General features: G+C 42.8%; 1 long non-coding RNA gene across 1 annotated transcript; it reads right to left on the minus strand.

Moving 5' to 3' along the window:
* Window positions 1-663: 663 nt before the first annotated feature.
* On the minus strand, window positions 664-6,367 carry LOC123855243 (uncharacterized). Its single transcript, XR_006793486.2, has 3 exons — window positions 6,247-6,367; window positions 6,002-6,103; window positions 664-1,156 (listed from the first exon to the last, which is right to left on the minus strand). It is a non-coding gene; the product is annotated as an uncharacterized LOC123855243 (long non-coding RNA).
* Between the last annotated feature and the right edge of the window lie 20,329 nt (window positions 6,368-26,696).

Here is a 26,696-nt window from a genome sequence, read left to right on the forward strand (position 1 = left end):
TGGCAACAAGATCTATCCTTGGTCCCTTCAGCTGTGCATATTCCCTGATGAAGGTCTTGAATGGGCTGTCCTTGTTTTGACCATCAGTGGGTCCTTTTTCCTGGAATCCTCCTCATCTCATCCCACATGGCCCATTCATTCTCTCTCTCTCTTTCTCTCTGACTTTTTCTGCCCCTTCTTTGATCCTCCAGTTGAGCTAGGTGCCAGTTTCCAGCTGGGATTGAATAGAGCAAGAAAACCCTTCTAAATCATTGGTGGGTAGGTACAGTTTGGGAGTCTGGCAACTAGTGATGTAGCAACATTCTTTGCATCATCCCCCCCTCGCCCCCAGTCAGTGTGCTGAGTTTTGTCTAAACCTTTCTCTGTGTCCTGCATGCATCTAACCCTCTCTCATCTGCTGCCACCCAACCTCATGCAGGCTCACTACATTGCTCTGAAATCGCTGAAGGCACTCTGGCTAATGAGCTAACTTCTGGCTAAAATTCAGTTTAAACTCTGAAATCCTTCACATTGCTACCAACATTATTTTTTTTTAAAACCAAATTGGGAGCATTATACTCCTTTATCCCATCCCTTGAATGAGTTTCTAATTCTCCCAGTTAAATTTCATATGCTTCATCCTGAGATTTAATGCTCTGAATATAACGTGCTTTAACTCAGCTTTCTAGCCTCATTTCCCTCTGAATCCTACTAACCACCAACTCTGACATCCCCCTTGACCCCTTTTCGGGGATAGGGAACATGGAACACTGCCTCTGTCTCCATCCTTCTTAATCCGCATTTATGCTCTTTTATGTATACCTTCTTTGGAATTTTAAAGTCATGATCACCTTCTATTATCACCTTCTCTAGGAAATTTTCCTAGAGTCCCACAATTGAAATAATTTCCCTTCAACTTTGCTTCCAGGGCAGTTTGACTGTGGCACCTTTTAGCCCATCACAACTTGTGTGGTTTCCAGAGCTATACTTAACTGTAGTGTCTCCGTCAGGTCAGGCTGCTATCACAATACCATTGACTGAGGAGCTTAAGCAATAAACATTCCTCCACACAGTTCTGGAGGCTACGAAGTCCAAGGTCAGAATGCAAGCAGATTTGATGTCTGATGAGAGCTCTCTTCCTGGTTTGCAGATGGCCAGTTTTTCAGTGCATCTTTACCTGATAAGGAGAAAGAGAGAAAGGTCATCTCTCTCCTGTCTTTTTTTTTTTTTTTAAGGACACTAATCCCATTCATAAGGGCTCCACCCTCCTGACCTAATTACCTCCCAAAGGCTCCACTTCCAAAACTGTCACAGTGGGGTTTAGATTTCAACATAGGAACTTTGAGGAGACACATTCAGTCTATAACAAGTATCTATCACTTCAACCAGGGAATGAGTTTCTTGAGGACAGTCTTGTTTCCACGCTATCCCTCAGCTCAGAGTCTAGGACACAGTGTTAATGTCTCTATGGGAAATGAATTTTAATAGTTTTCCCATAGATATCCTTTTCCCCTTTTATTGCCAGTTCCTTTTAAAGAGCTACTTATTATGGAAATTTTCAAAGTACACAAAAGTTGAGAGAATAGTTTGGCAAACCATGTATTCATCATCCAGTTTCAAAAATCTTGTCCATCCTTTTAAAAGCAAAACTCTTCTGCAGACAAAGCCTTTGGTGGTGAGGGGCATAAAGACACCATTCTGTAGTGCCCAATTAATTCAAATCAAGTTTGAGCAGAGTTTCCTCCCCCAGAATAACATCAATAGGACTCCCAGTGAAAGGATGTCTTCCTAAGGCAATTCTGAAGACAAAAACGCAATATAAGAACACACTTCCCAATAATGTGAAGATGTATGACTCTACTAAATACGAATGTTCCCTTAATGTACTATAAAAAAATAAAGATGTTTGGCTAGATTTATCAACCTGCTCCAAGAGCAGAATTAAGTTTCCATGCTACATTTTTTCTACTTATTTAAAAACACCTGAGTTGTTATATAGCTAGTCAGACAACCGTTTCGTTATATAAGTATAATACATGTCTGCCCTGAAGATATATGGTTTTAAACAAAGCCTTCTGTGTTCTCAGACCTGTGGGATAACTTGTAAGCAATGACTCCTAAGGATTCAGATGTGGGTGCAATTAGCTACATGTTAAAACATTACTAACGATTTTAATAAATTAATAATAAGATATTTAATGTACTAGAGGTTCTGACTATGTTCTCACAAAATGAAATTAAAGCCAACTCAAAATTTTCAATTTATGCAGCTTGGAAATCTAATGACAAAGCAAGCTGGGGACAGAAATCTTTATTCTCAATGGAATGGATTACCCCAGGAGATTCATAGTTGGTGATAATGAGTGCATGTGCATATTGACATGTCATTATATCACATTCTCATTTTTGAAACATGCAAATTCATGATCTAAAGTTCCAACAAATAGTGCATGAGGAAAGGTTTTTCTCATGTCTTTGCTCCTTACATAAGCTGTTCACCAGTGTTGCCTGCAGCTTCTCACCTGGGTATTTCACAGGCCATGAGATGATTGAAAACAATCCAATACAGAGTGCTATAACAGTGACCTGCGCCTGCCTAGCTCCTGGAGGGAGTAAGGCAGAAGGCTGGAGAAGGCTAGTGAGAAGCTACAATATCGTGAAGGTGAAAAATCAGAAGGAATGCGGTTTCATCACCTCTTAGAGCCAACTATAAACTCCGTTTATGATGGAACCAGGGGATTTGGAATAAGCCAGCCAAGTAGACAGCAGCTGCTTCTCCCAAAGGCTTCCATAAATCTGGATTGGTGGAGTATTAATTTGTTGGCTTTTTAAATTTCTTCTTTGCTTTCTCAGTGTGAGCCCAAGAGGAAGTTGGAATATCACATTTCACAGGGAAAGTCATTCCAAACTAATCTTAGCAGCTCTAACTCAACCAATAATCGTGCTTATGAACATAGCACACATAGCACAGTGTAGATTCCTCATGAGCCTTCATCAACAACTAATTGATTTGCTTAAGTTGAAGTAATGAATGATCAGTCTCTGCTGGCCTTCTCTCCAGTTCTCAATCTCTCCTGATCAGGACTGACATATCAATGTAATGAACAACCTCCATTCTCTTATCTTCCAGCCATAGAAAACACCGTCACTTCCAATTAAATTCTACATGATTTATGGAAACCCACGAGCTCACTTGCCTTAATTCTTCCTTCTCCTGCCCATGTGATCCTATTAAATTTCTTCCTTAAAATCTAGTGCTCCCTACTCTGAAATGGCATGGGTTGTTGTGTGCAAAAAAGTTGGGAAAAAGAATGGCTAAAGGAAGTCTGAAAAACAGTAATAGCTTCCTACCACTTAATGGGCAGTACCATGTTCCGAAAAAATGCACTGGACACTTTAGTAAGGAGTGTATTCATTATCTTATTAAATCCTACGAATTTCTATAATCCCCCCTCGAAAGAGGGCAGACTGTCCCTGTTTTGTATATAGATGAGAAATAGACATGGAGAGATCATGTGACTTTTCTAAGGTTCCATAGTAACTGGCAGAACTGAAGCAAGGAGTGTCTGGCATGTTGTTGACAGACAATCAGGTTACTCATGATTACTAATCTTGACCCATGCTGTGGTTGGGTATCCATGGTGTATACTTCTGGAAGCCCATGAAAATACTATTATTTCCTAAAACCATTTTTAATAGTTCAAACACAGAAATAATTCGTGCATTTCCCAATGAAATGGTGGCACAGTATGACAAAACATGTTAATTTTCTTTGTTTGGGCTGGAATTTTATTAACTGAGAGCAGCAGTTCTGGTTATCCATGCTAGTTAGAGTTCTAGCAAGGTAAAGGAAGTCTTATTAATGCAGTTTGAGATTCAAATAAGCCAAACAAACAAAAGGAAGTTTAGAATATGGGTTCATTGGACAGAGGAATGACAATAACAATGGGAATATTTGGTCTTGTAGTGAGGAGAACACTGTTTTGTAGAGACAGGGAAGATCTATGTGCAAACTCCAGACACATGCAAACTTGTAAACCTAAATGGAATGCTTTGGCCTACATGCTGCTTTCTTTGTATCTCCCAGGAATTCTGGGAAGATACCAAAATGAGTGGGTTAGGTCAAGGTATCATCTAAACAGTGAGTTTTAAGCTGGACTTGAATAAAGAGTGGGAATTGAGTCAGAAAACGAATTGACTATGTGTTTCCATGCAGAGGAGCATAAACATAGTACAATAACAATCTCACCTGTTCATCATAATCAGGTGGCAAGCATGTGCTAGGTCAGGCGCCAAACTAGATGCCAAGTGTAGAAATGAAAAAGTCAAGGACTATCACTTGTAGAGCCTAAGTCTCATAAAGAAGGCTGAAGCATCAATAAAACAATTTAGTATGGAGTGATTAAGGCCATAAGAGAAACACATACTCAGCAAGGCAGGGACATAAAAGAGGGAGTTAAGTAAGACTTTCCTGACCTACCCAAGCTGAGTAAAACATGTGAGCTCCTTCTTGAAAGGTGACTGGGAATTGGACAGGTGGGAAAGGAAAAAAGAGGGGAAGCCACTCATCATCCTGAGACATCACAGTGGATATGGATATTCAGTGAATTCAACTCTGTTTTCAAATCATTTAATAAGACACTTATTCTCCAGTTGAGTCAATGGAAGATATATGCAATTTAATAAACTGAGCTTATTGCAGTCACGAACCTTGCCTTTGTATCTTTGCATCCCTGAAGGACTGACTTGGATAGAGTAGCTGCTCGATAATTTTTTTTTTTTTACTCTTGGTTGGGTGTAAGGACATCCAGAATATGCGGTACAGTGAAGAGCATCAGAATTTTCTGAAATGTATTGATACTCAAGTCTTAAAGGACAGTGATGTCACAGAACTGATTACATTTGTAGGAAATGATGGTGGGGAGGGGGCTGTGGGTAAGCAGTGGCGATAAGCATTGATGTGGTCACCAGTTGGCCCCAACAAAGCAATTATTTATGTTGGGGCTATAGTTAGTTTGGTTCCAAAGGGCAGGGCACAAGAGTGAATTATGGTGTAATATCTTATTAAAAGAAACTCTCAAGAACAAGAGAAAAAGATTTGAATTTCACCAGCGTGGGTCTACGCTGAGAGCTCTGGTAGAACAACAGGTGATGGTTCTTGTTTTGACTTGGCAGCCATCCTACAGAAACTGTGACTTAATGATATTTTACTGCCTATGTCCCATACAAATTGGTCTCTTCAATCTCATCTTCCCAGAGTGGTTTCTTACTAAGCATTGCATCCTGCAAGGCTCAAACCACAGAAGTGCTTGATGACTGCTCTCTGGGAACATGCATTCTTCTTGAAGTCATGTGAAGCCATGACAGAAGATAAACTTATGAGCAACTTTTACATGTACTCTGATATAAAATCCTAGACATTTTTCTAAATATGGACAGGTTTTGGGGGGGCATTAAAAAACATTGAAATGATTAGTAGCTTGGGGGAAACATTGCTTTTCCCTAGGGTGGACTAGAGCATCACTGAAATGAAGCCAGGGAGTATCTTTAGGTTTTACTTCATTAAAATAACTAATGTTTATTTGGAGATGCAGAGGTTAGTTGCACCATCTCGGAGAGTCAGGCACATACATATATAATCAAGAGAGTGTCAACCACTAACACAATACCACTTTGATGTCTGAGGGATCCTGTTTCCATTTTCAAATCCTGTGCCTTCTTAGAATTTTCTAGAGCCCACCCTATTACCAACTTGAAGACTCATGCTTGAATATTAACAGATTTAATAGTTAAGTTTTCTTAGTTGTCTGAAGACCCAACTTGGGACCTCATGGTATTTTCCTTCCCTGCTGGCCACCAACCCTAATCCTTAGGATTCTCTAAGTTGCACCTCCTTCTGGAAGCCTTCCATCATGCATCCTGTGAATCCCTTTAGCACACAGAGACTGGCTTTGAATGGGAACTGTCCTCTCTCTGATTCTGTCATGTCTGTATAATCTTTGCCTTCAACTAGACCACAAACCTTTGTAGCCACAGGCACATTTTCTCCATCTTCTGTGTCCTCCGCCATCTCCATCCCAGAGCAGACCATGGAATAAGCACACAGCAGGGACCAGCGGTGATCCTGTCCCATGCACAATGACATAAATGTAGAAAAGCATAAAGGAAACAAGCATATATCGAATACTTACCGTATGCTAGGTCTTGGTTCAGGTTCTTTACATACATTATTAATTTTTATTAGCAACGCTGAATGTTAGTACTCACATTTTAGAGATGGGAAAGCAGAGCCAGGGAGTGTTCATAAGTGGAAGAACCAGTATTTAAAGAGTGGTCAGCCTGACACCAAGGCTCTGACTTTCTTCTCAATCCTAAGCCGTCTTTCTTCCTGACCAGGGGCCGCTCAGACTCCAGACTGTAGCTAATATACTGCAGAGAGATAGAATATAAGGGATAGAGTGTTAAATAAGTCTATGCTCACTGCTTGACACTATTCCTCTACTACCACTGCCCATGAGATGTCTTGATATGAGGCCTATGAAGTGAAGCTGGAGCGGTAAATTGTATAACTTACTATCACAGGTGGAGCAATTATTATTATGGGGCCCATTTTAAGTGATATACTTGCTCTCACAGTCTCACTCATGGCCACTTCTTCCAATTAAATACAATCAGCGAGGAGCAAGAACCAGAGGAGAGGAGATGTGGCCTCAGAAGGATTTGGTTTTTGTATGCTAAGTCACCAACTCCTAGGTTTTAATTGACTTTTTGTTACCAGGACATTCTAAAGAAATAATTTTTTATGACCCCTGAGAGGTCTGGCAGTCATTGCTTTTTTAAACATTGATTTGCATATTCAAACATTCACTCAAGCATGCATTGAGAGAGATTGGCCTTTGCCTGTGATGCTGAACATAGACCCTGTCTCATGCCTCCCTGCTTTTTGCCAGTGCTGCTCTCCTTCCCATGCCATTTGCCAGGTGGAGACATCTTCTCTTCAAAATGTCACTCAAACTTCACCTTCCCTGTGAAGACTTCCCTGAACCCTGTCATGCCCTGCAAAACACAGATAGGTCCTTCTACCTCTGAGATTCCCAACTTCAGGATGCTTTCGGCATCTGTCCCCTGCTCTACAGTAGTATATTAAGGCATGGATCTCCACTCAGGACATCTAATTATTTGAGGAGGCAGTACCACATGGTGTTACGGAAGACCATCTGATTTCTGATCCAGACTCAGCTTTCACATCGATAGAAGCTGTATCTCTTAGGTTGCTGGGGAAGCTAAATGAGATAGATGATCCTGGTAAAATGCTTAATACATGCCCTCAACTAGCACTAGCTATTTATATTCCTGGCCGTGCAGCTCCCCAGACTCCCTTTGACTATCTGTTGTGCGCAGAGAGCCGAGCACAGGCTGGTGAACCCTGGAGTACATAGTTCTCCACCCCAAGGAGACTGACTGCTCCCTATCCACTTGTATGGCCCCTGCTCTGCATGGGACAAGTGCCATTTGTTGTACTTGGCATGTTTTCCCCAACCTCTCTGTGGCATTTTGATTTTGTTGCCAGGGTTGACCCAAGCTGCACCTCCTCCCAAGAGTCCCCTGACCCACCCAGCCCGGGCATCCCACGGACTGAATTCCTGCAGCACTTACATGGGATGACTAATTGTCAAATTCTGTCTTTTCTCACCAGTTTGCTTCTCAAGTGTCTACCTCTGATCTCAGACTCATGGTGAGAAGCTTGGAGGCAGGGATTGTGCCAGATTCTCCTCTCTTCTCAGAGCATGGATAAGGGTTGTCCCACACTATCTTAGGGCCTCAGTCATCATAGATTCTGGGGCAGTCTTTCAGTTAATGCTTTTCTGTTGGCACCTTCCACTGTGCTGGGCACTGAAGTGCATCTGTGAACAGAGATGCCAAGGCCCCCCCAAGCCCCCCTGGGGCTCATCCTAGCCCAAGTTACAATCCAGTAAGTAAGTCAACAGGTGAATGAGGGCGGTAGTTCAAGAGAGTGTTAAATCCTGCACAGCACTTGTGTTGCAGAATGACTGGGGGTGGCAGCCTGCAGTTAGCCTCTCCTCCCATTACTCAGCAATCAGATACAGTCTTTTCTAAGGAGTGCTCTCTTGAACAGTCACTGGGCCAGAGGCTCAGCTATGGGAAAACGACAGGGCCTATTGTCAAAAACAGTTGGAAAATACATCCTACATATTTATTCCGTGTTAGAGCTACAAAATTTATATGAGTATATTAAAGACATTGATACTGCAGTAAAGACATTTCTATTTTGCTTAAGCTGGTATTTCCCAAACCCAAAACTGTTCTGCTAGAACTTTTTGTCTGTCTTCTAATATTTAGCACCCATTAACGTTGCCTGAAACCCATGCCTATGGAACAAACTTTGGGGTATACTGATGTTGAAGAATATTTATTCTCAGCAATGTTCTTATTTACATACCCCACAGAGAAGCTGGTCTACATGTCATTACCAAGCCATACAGTTTAGTCAAAGCAGAAGGAACTGCATTGAGTGAGCCAATAATGAACTTATTTTCTTAATTCAGTTTGATCTCGCCTCCTCCCAGCCCCCTAATCATTAAGCACCTACTATGTTCTAGTAAATGTTCTAGGTGCTGGGAGTAGAGGAGAAAGCAAAATACCATCATGGAGCTATCTGCATGTCTTGCTGGATGACGGCAGTTGTTTCCTCCCTGGCCTTTCCTACAATTTATTCTCTGCAGAACAGCCAGAGTGAACTGTTACAAGCTCAGGCAGATCACAGCACTCCTTCATTCAGTTCCCCGATGGCTTTTCACCTCATGCAGAGAAATAGCCAAAATCCTGTACAGTGATTTTGTAACTGAGCTGTCTGAACTCCAGCCACTGGCCACATGTGGCTTTTTAAATTAAAATGATTTAAAATTAAATAAAATGAAAAACTGATAGTGCACATTGCATGAGCCACATTTCCAGTGCTCCACCGTCACTTGTGCTAGGGGCAACTGTAGTGGCCAGCCCTGCTAGAGAACATTTCCATCCTTGTAGAAAGTACCGCTGGTCATGTAACGCCCTGTGAAATCTGGCGTCGGTTGCTATTCTTCTTGTATCTTCTACTGCTCTTGCCCTCAATCCCTCTGCTTCAACCCCAGTGCCCTCCATGTGGTTGTCCCACACTCTAGACCCAGTCCTACCTATCTTTCTGCTCCTTCCTCTTTCTGGCGCGCTTCCCCCACCCCCCCCCCCCCCATGGCTACCTGGCTCATTCCCTTGCCTCTTGTACTTCTTTTCTCCTATGTTACCTTCTCAGTGATGATGCCCTTGTGGCTGCCTCGGTTAAGATAGCAATGCCCACCTCTAATCTTACCTTGCCCTATGCACCACCTTATTTTTCCCTTAGCGTTTATCACCATCTCAGGCACATACCCTTTACACATTTGTTTCTTGTTCGTATATTCCACGAGGGTAGAGACTTTTGTCTGTTCTGGTTCCCTGCTGCATCCCAGTGCCTAGGATAGTGCTTGGGACATAGCAGGTGCTTGATAAACATTGTGGCTGAAGCAAGGAGCTTTATGAAGAAAGATATAACAACAACCACCCAATAACAACAATGTAAACAGATACAGATTTATGATGTCAGGTAGTGATAAGTTTCACAGAGAAAAAAGGAAGCCACATAACATGGAAAGTGTTTGGTCACCATTTTTAATAGGGAAACAGAGGCTCAGGAAAGTTAAATAAATTGCCCATGATCGTATTCACAATGGACCAGCCAGGATTTGAACCTACATCCAGTGTGGTGCCGTTAATATCTAACAACTGGCTCTCCGAAGAAAAGATAAAGTGCTGGGTTGCAGTGTTCGCCTATTTCCGTGGTGTAAATACTCCCACTGTGGCTGATTTTAAATGACCAACATGATGTCAGTGACCTTGGAGTTGGAAAGAGATGCCTATAGTCTGTTCCCCCAAGCTGTGCAAGTTCCAGTGAACCACTGCATCTGAACTTGAGGTCCAAGCCCAGCCCACTGTATCACGTGGCCACTCCTGGGAAGAAGCAAACAGACCCATCTGAAGAGTCCCCACTGTCCCAGACCACACTCTGTGATCACTGGCTCTTTCTGTTACCTCCGTCTCCCCAAACCAGTTGGGTTTACAGTTGACCTGTTTGAATGATGGCATTTTCCTCCTAAGAGGATCATGCTTATTTGACTTGACAGAAAAGTTGCTCTCAGAGGATTCTTGTCTCCATGTTAGCCTTTGAAATTACTGCCTAGATGGTACAGGCAATCCTGTTGGACCTCTGGGGCCTGGGTGGACTACTTTTTAATTGATAATTCCATGTTTCTGTAATAATAGCCTGCCACGTCATATGTGATGATTGCTAATTTAGGTTTTCAGGCTTCCTGGATGTAATGAGCTCTAATAAGCCGAAGACTTGTCACAGACTCAGGAAAGCCCATTTCCCCCCTTGAAGCAATGATTTTCCTCAATCCCTGGACACAATTGGGCATACTCTTAAAAATATTAATAAGTGTGACTGGGATGTTCACCCCTTTCCAAATAAAACATAAAGTCCCGGTTTCATTAAGCCAAGCTATTAAATTAAGAAAGTGTTTTTAATTATCTGAGCATTTCAGGGAGCTCATAAAACATTTAAGGACCTCATAGGGGTGGTGCTGAAGCCCTTTCAGAGTGAATTAGAGCCTTGACTTCTGGAGCTGGATGGGAAGGGCTGGGAACCCACAGCCATCTGGCCCAGAGCATCAACCTGCTAGAAGGGACGAGGCTGCAGGTCTTACTGTTTGGGTGGTGGGTGTGCACTTGTGTCCAAGCTGCAGAGGAAAGCAGATCGACTTCTCATAGTAAAGAAACATTTGAACAAACAAAACTGGACAAACATTTCCTAGCACTTCCTTTGTGCCTGGCTCTCCACTGGATGCTGAGGTTTCAGAGGATGCTCCTGCCTTCCGAGCAGTCTCTTAGGTGCTCAGCACTCAATTTATATTCTCTCCTGCCATCCTGATAAAAGCCCTGTGGGTTTTCTCTTATCATCCCCATTTGACAGGGGAGGAAACTGAGAATTGAAATTACCCCTGATAGGGAACTAGTGAAGCCAGATCCTTGGGAGAGCGCCGGTCCCGTCTGACCCCAGGCCCATGTAGCTCACACTGATGGGCAATCTGTACTCACACTCTCCTGCCACAAAATAAGAACTACCATCATTGTCATGATGGAACAATTCATACCCTTTGTCTAGGGTGCCAGGCACAATGCTATGCCGTCTGCATAGCTTGTCTGATTTAATCCTAACGATCCTATGAAATTATTAGTCCCTACATGACAAATGAAGCAATTGAGTCATGCAGAGAGGTCAAGGAGGTTCTGCAAAATGGCACAACCAGCTCTGGAGGTGGGATTTGTGCCAAGACTATTGATACCTAGTCTGTGCTCTTATTCATTGTGACCTTTCAAACCCTCATCTGAGCTTATCTGGTCAGCTACCCATGCTGGTATTTTGTTAAGCACAGGACTATTAGGGTGTACCTGAGCGCACACAGGATGGGAAAGTTTTTATGTTTTTTTTTATGAGCCTGAGCTATGTGTCCTTCCCAGCTTCCTCTTTTCCCTCCTTAGTTCCTTGGTCACTCCAGCTAATTCATCTGTCCCCAAATATGCCTTTGTGTTAATTGGATGAAAGACCCAATTAATGATAATGGGTCCTTTACTGATAAAAGTGGACCAATAACATTCTTTTTTTTTTTTTAATACCATAGTTTCCTAACTGGTATTACATAAAGATTGCTGAAAAATTGATGCCCTAGGCTACCAGGTATCTGGGTCCAGCTATACTGAGTCCAGTTGCCTCAGACTATGAGCAGCTTCATTTATATACCCTGGTGTCCTGCTCAGATACCACACGTGCAAAGGTCACACTGGTTAATTGTTCAGTCTTTATGGTATTAAAAAAAAAACAAAAACAAAACTAATAGAGTCCATTTTTTGCCTACCAGAGTGACAAAAAAACAAACAAACAAAAAAAACAACAATCTTCTAGCAAGGTTGTGGAAAACAGGGTCTTATGAGTTAGAATCTCATTTAAAACTTCATGAAGGGGTTGCGTCTGCTGTCAGCTCAGGTCATGATCCCGGGCTCCTGGGATCTAGCCCCATACCGGGCTCCCTGCTCGGCAGGAAGCCTGCTTCTCCCTCTCCCACTCCCCCTGCTTGTGTTTCCTCTCTCGCTCTGTCTCTCTGTGTCAAATAAATAAAATCTTTAAAAAAAATACTTCATGGAGGGCAATTTAGCAACATTTATATAAATTGTGAATGCACAATCTTTTAGACTCAGTTATTCCTTTTCTAGGATTTTAATTTTTAGGTAAACTTTCCTCCTAGTGCTATATGCACATTATTATTTGCTGCAGTATGGTTTAAAGTAGAAAAAAAGAAAAAAAAATGACATATGGCTTTGTGAATGGGGGCATGGTTTGCATAAATTACGGGATAGCCATAGAGTAGAATACTATGCAGCTATAAAAATGAGGCTTCAGTTTATGTATTGAGATGGAATTATCTATAAGGTAAATTGTTTAGTAAAAAGAGGAAGCCAAACAGATCTGCGTATAAATTGTGCTCCCCTTTGTGTAAAACTGGAAAGAAGTTAATGGATGTGTGGATGTGCTCGGATGTCCTTTAAAAATCTCTTAAAGCCTTTGGAGGTGGGGATTGAGTATGGGGAGGAACTGGGTGGACAGGGAGAGAGTGGGGTGGAGAATTTATTCTGTATAAACTTTTAGTCTTTTGCTTTACAAATCAAATGTATTACCTATGCAAAAATTGTGGCAGGAGTGTGGAGAAAGGTATTCCAGATGGAAGGGGTGACACAGGCAAACAGGAGCCTGGTGTTTTCAGGGAACTGAGAGAGGGGAGTGGCCAGAGCAGACAGGAGAGAGGGGCTGGAGCATGGCTTCTGGGGCTTTCTGAAGATTTCTGGCTCATTATCCTCAGAAGGGTTCTGAGTAGGCAGGGGGTGTCTTGACCACACCTGCATTTCGGAAGGATCACTCTGGGCCCGTGGCAGGCTGGCTGGAGAGAGATCCAGGAGGAGCTGCTGCCTTTGCCCAGATGAGAGCCGAGCCAGAGACTGTTGCATCAGAGTAGAGGATGGCTGAGACAAAGAAGTCATAGGATATAGTGGCGACATTGTTAAGAGGTGATCTAACCTAGGAGGGATTGAGTGTGGAGGTGAGGGAAACCGAGGGGGTAAGGATTCTGTCCAGGAACTGATTTGTGCAACAGGCAGGTGGGCCAGTTCCTGAGAGAGGCCAGGGACCAGGTGCGTGGCAGGGAGAACTAGGGTGTAACCTCACACACACTGAGTCTGGGTCTCTTTGATATATCACAGAGGAGACAGCAAGAATGTGGTCAGACATGGAATTCTGGGATTCGGAGAAGTCTGACCACAGTGGGAGCCGTGTATGCAGACAGAAATTGAGGGTGTACCCAGGGACGCGATTTTCTGGGACAGAAGTAGTAATTATGCCCTCCTCCCAGAGACTGAGCCAAGCCCCGTCATTTATTTGCAAGCACCATCCGCATGACGGGTGCTTGTTGGATGTCTGTGCAACCAGTTGCAGAGGAGCAGCCAGCAGCAATTATGGGGGTTACCTGCTCTCTCTCCATCGCTATTCTTCCCACTTCGCCCCCTCCCAGCTGGATGGCCCCTTCAGTGCCCCTTGAATCTGTCTTCCGAACCCCCACACAGTCCCTTGCCCGGGGTGTTACTCCTGCACCTCAGAGGTGAGCTGGTGATAATGCCCTCCTTCCGAGCACCTCCCAGCCCAGTGAGAAGCAGCGGTCTCCGGGAATAATTGATATTAAGAAAACACGGGGCCAGGTGCCAGCTTCACATTCTCCAAACATTTAATGATTCAACCTTTTCAGTTTCATCAAAGCCAAGCTTGGAAACTCCCTGATGGCCCACTGCGAACAGCTAGCAGGGTGCCTACTTTGGCCCTGCTGCTCCCCATGTTTCCCGGGGGGTGGAGGTTGGGGTGGATGAGACCCTTGGCTGCCTGACAGCAGGCAGGTGGCCCCTTTGGTGCCTTTGTGCCCACACAGGGGCCTCAGGTTTGGCAAGCTGGGTGACCCCTCACTCATGCCGGGGATCAGCCAGCTACATTGGCTTGAGTATCCAGAGGTTGGCATGAGCCACCTTTTAAAATGTGTTTGTTTAAGCTGTCAAGACAGGAAACAGCTGTTTGTGACAGGGCAAAGGAAGCACAGGACAGGCCAGCTTGTGTGGTAGAAGCAAGGAGGGGCCTATTTTGGGAGTGCCAAGGCCACTAGGGAAAGGGAGTGGAAGAGGGAGGGGAATGGGAACAGGGCAGGGGACCCAGGGAAATGGGATAGAATGGCAAACCAAGAGACAATAAAAGACAACACAACAAAGATAGAGACACATAGAAAGAGGCAGAGAGAAAGTCAGAAATCAGAGGTGTGCCCTTGCACTCAAAGAGGCACTAAGACAGAAAGTGGGAGGGCACAGCCAGCTTCTCAGACTTCAGACTGCTGACCCGGGTTCAAATTCATTGAAAGACAGTTGGCTTTCATAGTTGTTTTGATTGCCGACCACAGTGAGCCTCGAAAGCTGAGCCCCCCTGGTCTATGGAGCAGTCTTGCTTCTCACTGTTAATGGAGAATAACTGTGTAAATTAAAGCTTCTATTGCTATTTTGCTATTTTTTGTAGTAACAATAGGGGTAGTAGTCATTGTGGTGGTGGAACTAGAACGTGCTTTTATAGAGAGCTGTGCAGATTGCTCACACAACTATCTGAGGTAGACTTTATAATCTCTGCTGATGGTTTAATAGCTGAGAAAACCAATGCTCTTGAGAAGTCACATCAGTTTTAGAAACTCACCTTGCTGGTCAGTAACAGAAGTCCAGGGTTTACTCACTATCCATCTCTGGGTGTTTCCATTCTACCCTGTCTTCCCACTCATTCTAAAAGTGTATTTATTTGAAGGCGAAACAGACATAAGAGGAAAACAAAATTTCAGGGGTACCATGATTTAAAAAAAACACAAATCTTTAGTTTGCAAACATTTCCACCTCCCTCCCGGGTAGAGGGAATGGACCTTTGGGAACAGTGGGGGAGGAGAAAGAAGTGAGACAGGAAGGAAGAGAAGAAAGAAAGCAGAAACCTTTAGCAGTAGCTTTTTGGGCATCTGCACAATGTTCCCCAATCCCCACCATATGACATAAGGTGGGATCTGGGGTGCATACCTGACCTGCAGTAGGATCACCAGGTTTCCTCTCAAGTAATATTTAAAAGTTTGAAGCCAGAGACCCAGAGCCTCGGCTCTGGGAGCCGAGGTGAGCCCACAGCACACCTCTGGGGCTGCTGGTCTCAGGTCTGCTGTGGTGTCCACCATTCTTGCGGCCTGCTTGTCCATCTACCCTTTGAATCTTGTGAGATTCCGCCACTTGCTTCAGTCATCATGCTGTTTAATTTACCCAGAATCCCTTCTTGGGAAACCACTCCTGTCCTACTCTGTGTCATTCAGGAAGGGCTGACCTTGCCCCTTGGCCTCATGACCAGGTTTGCAGCACCTTTCTGCCCATCACGATTGGTTCAGCCGTGGTGGGGCCAAATTGGGCTGATCCCTGGCCTTGCTGGGAAAACTGTTCTTTCTCAGGGCCTCCAGGTTATATGGGGAAGAGCTGAAGCATTGCTGCTTGTGAACCTCTTCCCCAGATGCTTGAAGGGGACACATGCTAATGGCGAAACTGGGAATAACAGACAACATTAGAGCCCCAGCATCAGTGTGTCTCAACATCCGTGAATGCCATCTCAGTCAAGGGAGCCAACATGAGCCTTATGTTTGGCTTATGTTGGTTTGAATTTGGTTTCTGCCCTTGACAACTAGAGGGTTCTGATAAATGTGTCTTTAATTAATTCTCCCTCTCATTTGTAGGTACGTTTGTTTTCTACTCCTCCTACCTGCACAAGCTTTAATTTACACAGTTATTCTCCATTAACAGTGAGAAGCAAGACTGCTCCTAAAAATGTTCCTGCTGTTAGTAGCCTCTGGGGATCATTTCTTGACTCAAAGCAGCTTCCAAGTAACTATCCCGTTGTCACCAAAATGTGAGCATGCTTGAAGGCAATGTCTGTTTCTATAGATTTTTTTCTTTGCCTGAACCAAACCTAAAGCACACTCAGCATGAGCAAGGAATTGAAATGCAAAGAGGGTTCCTGTATGAAAGGAATTAGATGCTGTCTGAATGGAAGTTCTTCTACTTGGTGGTTTGTAGCAGTTAGCTATTGCTGCGTAACAGACAACCCCAAGCTGACTGATTACATGTGATGAACGTTTATTTAGCTCTGACTTTGCAGTTGGTTATATGATTCTACTGGCTTGAGCTGGGCTTGGTAGAGCTCACCCATTTCTGCGAGGTCAGGTGTGAGTTGGTTAGGCAGCTTTGCTGAACTTGATGGGGTTTTCCTACATGTTCTGGACTCTGCTTCCATGTGTTTTTTTACTTCCCAGCAGGCAAGTCCAGACTTGTTCCCATGCTGAAGACACAGAAATGAGAGAGAGTAAATGGAAAGGACTCTTGAGGCTTCTGCTTATATTGAGTTTTCTTCTGTCCCATCTGCTGAAGTAATAAGTTAGGTGGCCAAGCCCAGAGTCAGTGTGGGTAGGTGTCACTGAAGGGCATAGGTACTTGAGTATCTTCTGTTGTCTTTAGTGAATATCCAGAAAGTCTTAGAAGAGAATCCTCTCCTCACTGGCCTAGCAGCTGATAATTGCTGACGTGAGACACCTAGAATCCAGAACTTTACATAGGGGTGGGTGGGGGGAAGGGAACTTTCAGTCCATAGAAGAGAATCTTCTCCTCACTGGCCTAGCAGTTGATAATTGCTGACATGAGACACCTAGAATCCAGAACTTTACATAGGGGTGGGTGGGGGGAAGGGAACTTTCAGTCCATCCTCAGGAAAGAATTTAGAACTGTATGTACTGCTGTTCTTCCGTTAAAAGTATTTCACACAGAGAACTGTTTTTCCCCCCAGTGTTTCACAACTGCCTCTAATCCTTTTCATGCCAAGGCCCTTTTTTTTTTTGTCTTTTCAGAAAAGAGGGTCCTCAAAGAACTTATAGTCTAGAATGAGAGGCAAACACAGAAACAGAAAATTTCAAGATCAAGGAATAAGGACTGAGGCAGGAATAAACACAGCATGCAATGGGAGTCCAGAGGCAGAGCACTTAGCCCAAGCAGGCAAACCATTTAGAGAAATCTATTTTAAATTGATTGTTTTATTTGCTGGATTTTATATTGACATGTTTTGCTTTGTTCTCAATGTGTTCTGGGACTGCAGCCTATTCATTTATTATTAAGAGAATGGTAATTATTTCCAGGAGCTCCTGAGAATACACTTTGCTTATACCCTTTGCCTGATCTCTGCTGATTCTGGTATAACCTTCATATCTGTGACGATGTCTGTGGCAGGAAGTGACAGCCCCCTTGTACCTGGTGGAATACACCAAAGACCCTGATCTGCAAGGAAGGGTTGCAGACCACTGCTTCTCAAAATTTAATGAACATATGTGTCCCCTGGGAATCTTGTCAAAATGCAGATTCTGATCAGGAGTTCTGGGTTGAGGCTGGAGATTCTGTTTTTCTAACAAGTTCCCAGCTGCTACTGCTGCTTCTGGTCTGTGGACCACATTTTGAGTAGGAAGACTGTAAAAAGATCAGCAGTACTTTCTGCACCGGTGGATATTATAGCAGGGCTAAACAGAGGCTTACCTATACCTTATCTGTCTATCTTTCTAGACTGTAAACTCAGTGGAGATAGCGCCTTCTTCTTGTCTGCAACTCTATATCCAGTGCCAGGCACATAGAAAAATCTCAATAAATATTTGTCAAATGAATGCCTCCTGCCCCTCCCCCCCTTTTCCATGGGTATGTAGGTGTGGAGGTTTACCTGATGCTTTCATTTGATGCTGTGAGTGCAGACTGGATCTGCGTCCAACCTGTGGGCTGCTGTCTTGACCCCTCACTTAGTTCAAGACAGCCTGGTGGCTCAAGGCTGGGCCATGTGACCTGCAGCTCTCGCCTAGATTTGGATAAAGCTCCTCCTGCTGCTTGAGCACATGTCTGTTCTGAGGCACTCCTTCCGTTGACTATCTTACTGCTCCCTCCCTGTATCATGCCCACGGACCAGACCAGTCAGATATTGATACTAGCAAAATATTTCACTAGAGTTCCTTACATCCTCTTAGACTCGCCGATTGACACTGTTGACTTTTTCCTATTACAGCTCTTCTGGCTTGGTTAATTTTCCCCAAGTCTTTTAGCACCTTCCTGCTTCCTTACTTGGAAATCCCAGCAAAGCTGCATGATTGGACCTGGAGCTAAGCCAGTGATGACATGAAGGACTAACATTGAAATAAAAGATGATCACCAGGCTCTTAGCTTGAGTTCCCACCCAGAAACTTGGCACCCTCTGCAAGGGTGCATTTTTAAAAAGCCAAAAGCAATTAACCATTATGCAAACAAGCTAATCCTCAGCTTCCTCAACTGCAAAATGGGAATAGCTGCACCCTCCTGTGGGGTTTTAATTAAGATTAAGTTGCGATATGATAAATTGCTTAGCTCATGATCTTACACATGGCAAGTGCTCTATAAAGGATAGTTCTTTTTATCTTTACTCCTAAAGGGTGAATCCTCAAGTCCAAGAATCTTCCCTAAGAGGAAGGTTCCAGTGAATCTTGGCTCCTTTCTTTAACAGCTCATCATGGAAGAGGGAAGTTTGGATCCAGTCAGGGACAAGGTATAAATAGCTAAATTAGTGAAAACACAAGGCTGGCACCCCACACAGAGCCCTCTTGGTGAAAGTAAGTAGGGCATGCATCTAGCCAGTGGAGTAGCTCTCAGGTGCCTCAACTCCTAGGGCTCCCCTAGACTCCTTCCTTTTCTCTACTGCCTTTCCAGGCTCCTTGCTGTGAGTATAGCTTGTACCTATGTATGCCACCTAATACTTGTCCAAAATCACCTTCATTCTGATGTTTATGTTTTCTAAGCAGTCTGGATTACCTCGAGTTTTATTTTTCTTCTAAGATTTTTCAACATCATAGAATATGGTAATTTAATTTATTCAGTTGGTCAGCAGATATTTAACAAGCATCTTCTATGTATGGGACACTATCCTAGGATAGGGCATATCCAGGGATACAGTGCTGAACAAGCCAGAGAAAGGTCCTGTCCTTATGGAGGTTAAATGTATTTTGCAAAAGTGGTATAGATTTTTTACTTAGTCAGGAAACAAGATGGTGACTAGGATGAGTCCTAGCCTAGCAAAGATTCTAGTAGAGGTCCCAGAAGGAGTGCATGCATAGTAGATACTTGTCTCCTGACTGAATCAATGAATGTATAATTGTGAGGTTCTAAAAAAAAGAAGATGGGAGAGAAGAGATGGATTCTGGTGGATTCACCAGGATCCATTCCATTTCTTCCTGGGAGCCACTCCCTCACTAAATTATGAGATGACCAAGAGCATACATTTCATAGTCAACAAAAGAATGAGAGTGGCTTTGAACTTTGAGCATGTGCTAGCTGTTAAAATTGGAAAGACAAATATTACAGTAAACAAGACACACTAATTCCTGCCTTCATCAAGCTCACTATTCAACTATTCTATTCAAGAATTCAAACATTCTTTCCTGGTTCTCCCTGTGTCTGAATGAGCTCAGGGCCTCTTATATTATCTCAGGTGCTGGAAGGTCCATCCTGATCACACGTTTCACTGAACATATTTTGGAGTATGAGAACTTTTTAGGTGCCTTTCTAAAACAGCTGGGTAGATTAAATCCTAAATCTTGAAATCCATTTTTTAAACTAAGCTGATAAATGAGCAACCACCATTATTTCAGTTTAAATTCAACTGACATAATTTTGTCCAGTCCATCTTGGTCTGTCTTTAATTACATTAAGTCAGGTTTTCTCAACCTTGGCACTGTTGACATTTGGGATCAGATGATTCTTTGTTGTGAGTGGCCGTCCTGTACATCATAGGCTATTTAGCGGCATCCCTGGCTTCTACCTACTAGATGCCAGTAGCACATCCCAGTGTCTTAAAGCAATTACCAAATGTCCCTTAGGAGAAAAATTGTCCCCCAGTTGAGAAACACTGTATACAGGTATTTGTGCTTTTAAATAATCACAGGGTTTTTTGAGTTATACCTGATCTGGTATTGAATATTGGTTCTGCTGCATACAATCTATGTGCCAAAGGACAGGCCTGGCCTGAGAGGCAGCTTCTTCATCTGCACAAAGTGGGGAATGAAATCTAACACCTGGCATTGAGGTGAGGTTTAAAAGAGGATATGTGTAAAGGACTTGAAAGTGGAGAAACTCAATGGCTATGATCATATCTTTTTCTTTGGCTAATGGAATTGACTATTGTCAAAAACTCTGTGCACTTGGGAAGTGTGTGTGTGTGTGTGTGTGTGTGTGTTTGCATGTGCATGCACATGCACATCCATGTACTACAGGGCAGGGATATATTGCTGAGAAAGAACTAACCTCTGTATGGCTCTAGAACTCCCTGGCAGACCCCGAGTGATATAGAACGACACTTCGGAGCACAAACTTTGGAGTGAGACAGATCGGGATTTGACTCCTGGATCTGCCATCTACCTGCTATGTGATAATTTTGGTCAAGTTGTATATCCCCTTTTCCTCAGTGTCCTTATCTGACAAACAAATATCCATACCCATCTTCTAGGGTCATTGCATAAGTGAGATCATGAATGTGAAACACTTAGTACCACGCCTGTGGCCACGTCAAGTTTGCTCAATAACTATTAGCTGTTGTTGCTATTATTACCCGTGTTATTTTGCCCTTGAGTACATCCCTGGGGGTAACTTCAAAGCAGATAGTGGCCTCTTTCCAGGGGTTTCCTATCGTGCCAGAGTAGCTCAGTCAACAACTTCCCTAATGAGCTCAAGACTCCATCAGCGGGACCTTTTGTTTTCCTACTAACTCTCTGTCAACATGGTTTCCGCTCTGGCATCAACATTATACCAATTGCATATTCACTAGCCTGCACGGGCCTCAAGACTATCAGTTGCTACAATGGAGTAAATGATATTCATTGTTAAAACAGGGTAAATGCCTATTTCCTTTACACAATAGAAGGAACCGTTATAGGCTATTAAGTAAATAACTATAAATAACACACTATAAAATGCTTTACATATGCCTTATCGCACTGAACTGCAGTGCTCTGAAGTAGCTGTTATGGCTGGATAAATTATACGTGTTTTTAAACACTGTCCAAAATACATATTTACACGTACTTAAAATCCTACACTAAACAGTCTCTATAGCAACCAGTAAAACACAAAAGCCTTATTAAGCATTCTTTGTAGTATTTTTAGGAGTTTAATCATTAGGAGAAAGCTCATAGGCTGTGTAGACACCAGGGAACATGAATAAAGAGAGTCTTTATAGGAACAGAAGAATGAGGTTGGCTTTGAACCTGGTGGGAGAGGATTTTATTTTTTTAAACTAATAATCACCAAGGGCCTTCTCTTTGTGAAGGCAGTGCTGTGTTTGGGGTACATCAGACACAATTTTGGAATTACAATCTGGTTCTCAGTAGAGAAGAGAGATTCTTCAATTAACATATTCCAGCAAAAGCTCACTTTCAATTTTTTCTCTTTAGTCACAGCAAGAAAAGATTTCCTTGCCATTCAAAAGCGAAGAAATATGTAATATCTCTGTTGAGCCTGAGTCCTATGACTCTTCGAAGGGTAATTCTGATGGTTTCATTGGGGTGGAACCATATCCCATCATTTGAGTTCTGTATTTATCCGATTATTTATGGCATGCTGCAATGACAGCGTACCCTAGAGATATCAGTGACTCAACACTGCAAACTTTTCTTTCTTGCTCATTCTAAGTGTCCGTTGTCAGTCAGTGGAGTTTATGCACCATGCTGTCTGTCAGAGACCCTGGGGAACTGTCTCCTCTCGTGATGCCACCACTCGGATACATTCTTCCCAGGGTTCTGCACTCAGGGGAGTGAGCGCTGCAGGGTGGCCCGGGGGCCCAGAAGCAGCGCACCTCATTTCCACTCACATCCTGTTGGCCGGAACTTAAATCAAGTGGTTCCAACCAGCCCACAACAAAGTTGGAAAGGTGGGGGAGCACATGGAATATTTACTGTGCACTAAACAATTTTGAGGAAAACATCACTTCAGTGTCAGAACAATGCCCGACACTTTACACTGCTTGATTTTATCTTTAAAACAGCTTAGCCATGCAAATTTTCCCCATTCTCTGATGGAGAAACAGACTCAGAAGTATTAAGTGACTTACTTAAGGTCACTCAACCACAAATTAGAAGGTTGAATTTAAATTTAGGTCAAGCTAAAGCTGAACATAAAATACTCTGTGACCCAGCAGTTCTACTTTTAAGTACTTTTCCAGAAAAACACACATATTTTCACCAAAAGACATGTTCGTAGAATGTTTGCACAAGCACTCTTCCTGATAGCCCCAAACTGGAAACAACCCGCCATCCACCAACAGTGGGATACAGTGGTTGTGGTACATAAACACAATGGGATATCACACAGTACTGAGAACCAATAAATGATAACTACATGCAAACATGGATAAATCTCACAAATATCGCATTGAATGAAAGAAGTCAGATATAAAAGAATTCATACTGTATGATTCCATGCCATATTACTCAAAAGCAAGCGAAATTAATCTAGGGTGTTAGAAGTCAGGATAATGATGACCTTGGAGTTTGGTGGTCATGAAGAGGGTGCATGCATAGAACTTCAGTTTCTCTTGTAATGTTCGATTATCTGGATGCTAGTAACATGAGACTGTTCAGTTTGTGAAAATTCATCTATCTGAACAATTATACTTTTGCATATTGCTCTGCATGTATTATGCTTTTAATATAAAGTCTACTTGGAAAAAGATAACTTACAAAAGTATAAATCATAGATTTAGATAAAACTGATTCTAGAGCTCTATCTGTTATCATATAGCGTTCATTTCTTCTCCAACCACATTAAAACAAAACTCGCTTCTACCATTAAACAGTTCAGCTTGATTTCTACTCCATTGACACAGACAACCCCTCCATTAAACAGTTCCTTAGGATAATGGTTTAGATAGAAACTTGCAGCAAATTTGAGAGAATTGTCAAAGTCCTCTACAATTCACTCTGACATTGACTTCTGTAATATAGTTTTATTCCCTGAAATCTAATGTAAGACTAGGATTTCCAGAGGACGGAGGGAAAGACAGTGGAATCTGCTTTCTTTTCAAGCTAGTGGAATGAACATAGTCGAGTGTAGAGGAAGAATGAAGCCTATATGAAAACAAGCCCCAAATCAAGACAGTAGTAATACAGTTTGGGGCTAGAGATGTTCCATCCATTGCATTTGGAGCCATCACAAAACTCAAAACCCATTGTACCTACCCAGCTGAAAGGAACTGACAGCTGAAAGATTAATCCCCTTGCTTTTCTCTGCCCTTTACCGATCCCCTCTTACACCCAACACCAAAAAGCAATTTGGTGGATCCCTGACCACCAAAAGACAATGTTGTCTTAGGAAAGGTATTAGTGGTAAATACTCAGACTGCTTTATAAGCACCTCCTAGGTCGGCAACAGAAAGTGAAACACAGAATTGCAAGATGAGCTTGAATTTAATTTTGCACTTTTCATCTGTCATCATGTTATGACAGTATGGTGTTCTGGGCTTTTCAGAAGGTTCAGGGCATGAGTATGATACTCCTACTGGGAAGGACTTCTCTCCCATCTGTTCCTATCTTGGAGGCGGTGCTTGTGGGATCATGGTTTTTAAAGATCTAGTGGGAGTCACCAGAGCTCATTCTAAAGACCTGGGTATTTACCCCAAAGACACAGATGTAGTGAAAAGAATGTTCATAGCAGCGATGTCTGCAATAGCCAAACTGTGGAAAGTGCCGAGATGCCCTTCAACAGATGAATGGATAAAGAAGACGTGGTCCGTATATACAATGGAATATTACTCAGCCATCAGAAAGGATGAATACCCAACTTTTACATCAACATGGATAGGACTGGAGGAGATTATGCTAAGTGAAATAAGTCAAGCAGAGAAAGTCAGTTATATGGTTTCACTTATTTGTAGAACATAAGGAATAGCATGGAGGACATTAGGAGAAGGAAGGGAAAAATGAAGGGGGGGAAATCAGAAGGGGAGATGAACCATGAAAGACTATGGACTCCGGGAATCAAACTGAGGGTTTTAGAGGGGAGGGGGTGGGGGGATGGGTTAGCCCGGGATGTGTATTAAGGAGGGCACGTACTGCATGGAGCACTGGGTGCTATACACAAACAATGAATCATGGAACACTACATCAAAAACTAATGATGTACTGTATGGTGACTACATAACATAATAAAATTAAATTTAAAAAAAGAACCTGTTAGATTCTTAGTAAATGGCACTCTTTTTCTGCATGCTTTGCTTATTCATTTATTTGGCATGTTTTTATGAAGCACCAGTTTTCAATGCTGTGCATGGCTCTGGGCAGGAACTAGTGGACAGAGAAGATGTGCTTCCTGCCCTTGAGAAGCTCCTAATCAGAGGGAAAATAGACAAGTAAGTGGGGGAAATTTTAAGAAATATCAATGGGATTAAATAGTGTACCACAAGAGCAAATAGGAGGCATGGCCACCAAGCCTCGAGGAATAAGATCAATTCTTGGAGGTCATGACCTTTGGCTGAAACATGAGGAGTGCAGTGAAGCTGTATTAGACGCACCCCACGTATCTATCACTCTGCTAGCCTTTGGAAATACGAGGATGGTTAGAGCCTGGCCTGAATAAGGAGGTAGAGTGTTATTTGACAGGGGATAAAGATAATCATATGGACTCCCTTGATAGATCAACAAAGTTCAACAGGGTGTTTGGAGCTCAGCTTGATAGAGATGATGCCTGGGGAGTTAATTCTGGGCAAATGAGTAACAGAGGAAAAAGCAGGGAGGTAGCAAGTAGAGGATGTTCTAAGGGGACAGCATAAATGGGCACAGAGTCATGAAGCAGTGGACCTACACTGAATACTTTGTGTGTTTTAATGTAATTGGAATAGATAGCTTGAAGCTGGAGGCTGTGGAATCTGCGAAGTGCTCAATGTGGCAATTACAGTGAGCCATGGTAATTTAGGTGAATTGCTGGTGGTGGTGATTTGATCATAGTGTACTCAATAAGGATCACCCCAATACCAGTATGGTGAGAGGATGAAATTTGAAATCCAAATTAGCATGACCACTATACCAATGATACCCGCAAGACTTATGCTTTCCTCCCTCAGTCTTCTGGGCCATTGGAAACATGAAATCTAAGCCCATAGAATGGCCACTAGGAAGATAATAACCTGTTATCCCACATTTCCCCTGTAGACACATGGCCTTGGTGTGGATTTATACAACTACATTTAGGACTGATGATAGAATCATTGTTTTTTTTTTTAATCCTTTCTATGACACAAACCAAAAAAAAAATCATAATAAAATTTTACAAGTTAGCTGCCACCAAGAATAAACAAGAGAGCACTATAAGAAATGAATCAGAGGCTCTAACTGAATCTGCTCGCGGGACAATAACTCTAATGCAAAGCCAGGGTCTGAAGGAGGTCGCAGTAGGAAACTCTCCTGGGGCATTTCCAAAGAGAAAGGAGATATTCTCCTCCTGTCATCTTCACTTCATGTCCTAATATGTCTGTGGATGTGCAGAGAAAACATAATCTGCAGCCTCTGCTCTGAATCAAGGTTTGGATAACCAGGGCCATTAAGGCATCCCCAAGGATCATAGAATTAACCCTCTCTGAACCCAGGGAAGCCACTGCCACTAAAGCACCAGAAGAAAGTTGCTTGATTCTAATCACAGCTGAGCCAGAATGTCACTTACCATTAGGTTCAATTGGCATTTTTTTTTTTTCCCTTTTTAAATTACAAGATTACCTTTAAATTGTGTACAGGAGCTCATAACTGCTGTCCGTTGGAGGTAATCGGGAGTGATTTCATTTTACCCATAGACAGGTTGCCTCTTCTCGAGTCTTTGTTCATTAAGTCTCTGTCTATCTCAGGTTCCATTTAAGCATCAATGAGGAATAAATTCTGTAGCACAGAAGACAGCGTGTGTTTGCTTTTGGAGTCACCTCCTTTGTTGGCTGATGATTCTTCAGAGCAGGCTAGATTCTCCTGGAGCCTCTCAGGTGTATGTGGCAAATACGCATTCTGTATGCCCCCTGGGCAGTCTTTTCAACACAGGTGGCTGTGCCGGGCTGACCCCATGAACTCTCCAAAAAAATCACTTGGGAAGACAGGTCTAAACTGCTAGTCATTCCGTGTTGACTTCAGTGGAAGCAACCTTAATATAACTGCTTGTAGAACAAATCATAACATTATTAATCCATTCATACCCTCATTCATTCATTCATTCATTTGACATAACTATTGTGCATCATCTGTGTGTAAGACCTTGAGCCTGGCATGGGTACAATGATGAGTTGGAAGCTTACAATATAGTGGTAGATGGACAAAATTAAACAGGGTATTTCACTGCAATGCGATAACAGCCATAAAATGGAGAGAATTGGAGGCCCAACTTGGGTACATTTATTGTAG

The sequence above is a fragment of the Mirounga angustirostris genome, unplaced genomic scaffold (genome assembly GCF_029215605.1).
Source record: "Mirounga angustirostris isolate CCGP_5_RB_7025 unplaced genomic scaffold, mMirAng1.0.hap1 SCAF_16, whole genome shotgun sequence".
Taxonomy (NCBI): domain Eukaryota; kingdom Metazoa; phylum Chordata; class Mammalia; order Carnivora; family Phocidae; genus Mirounga; species Mirounga angustirostris.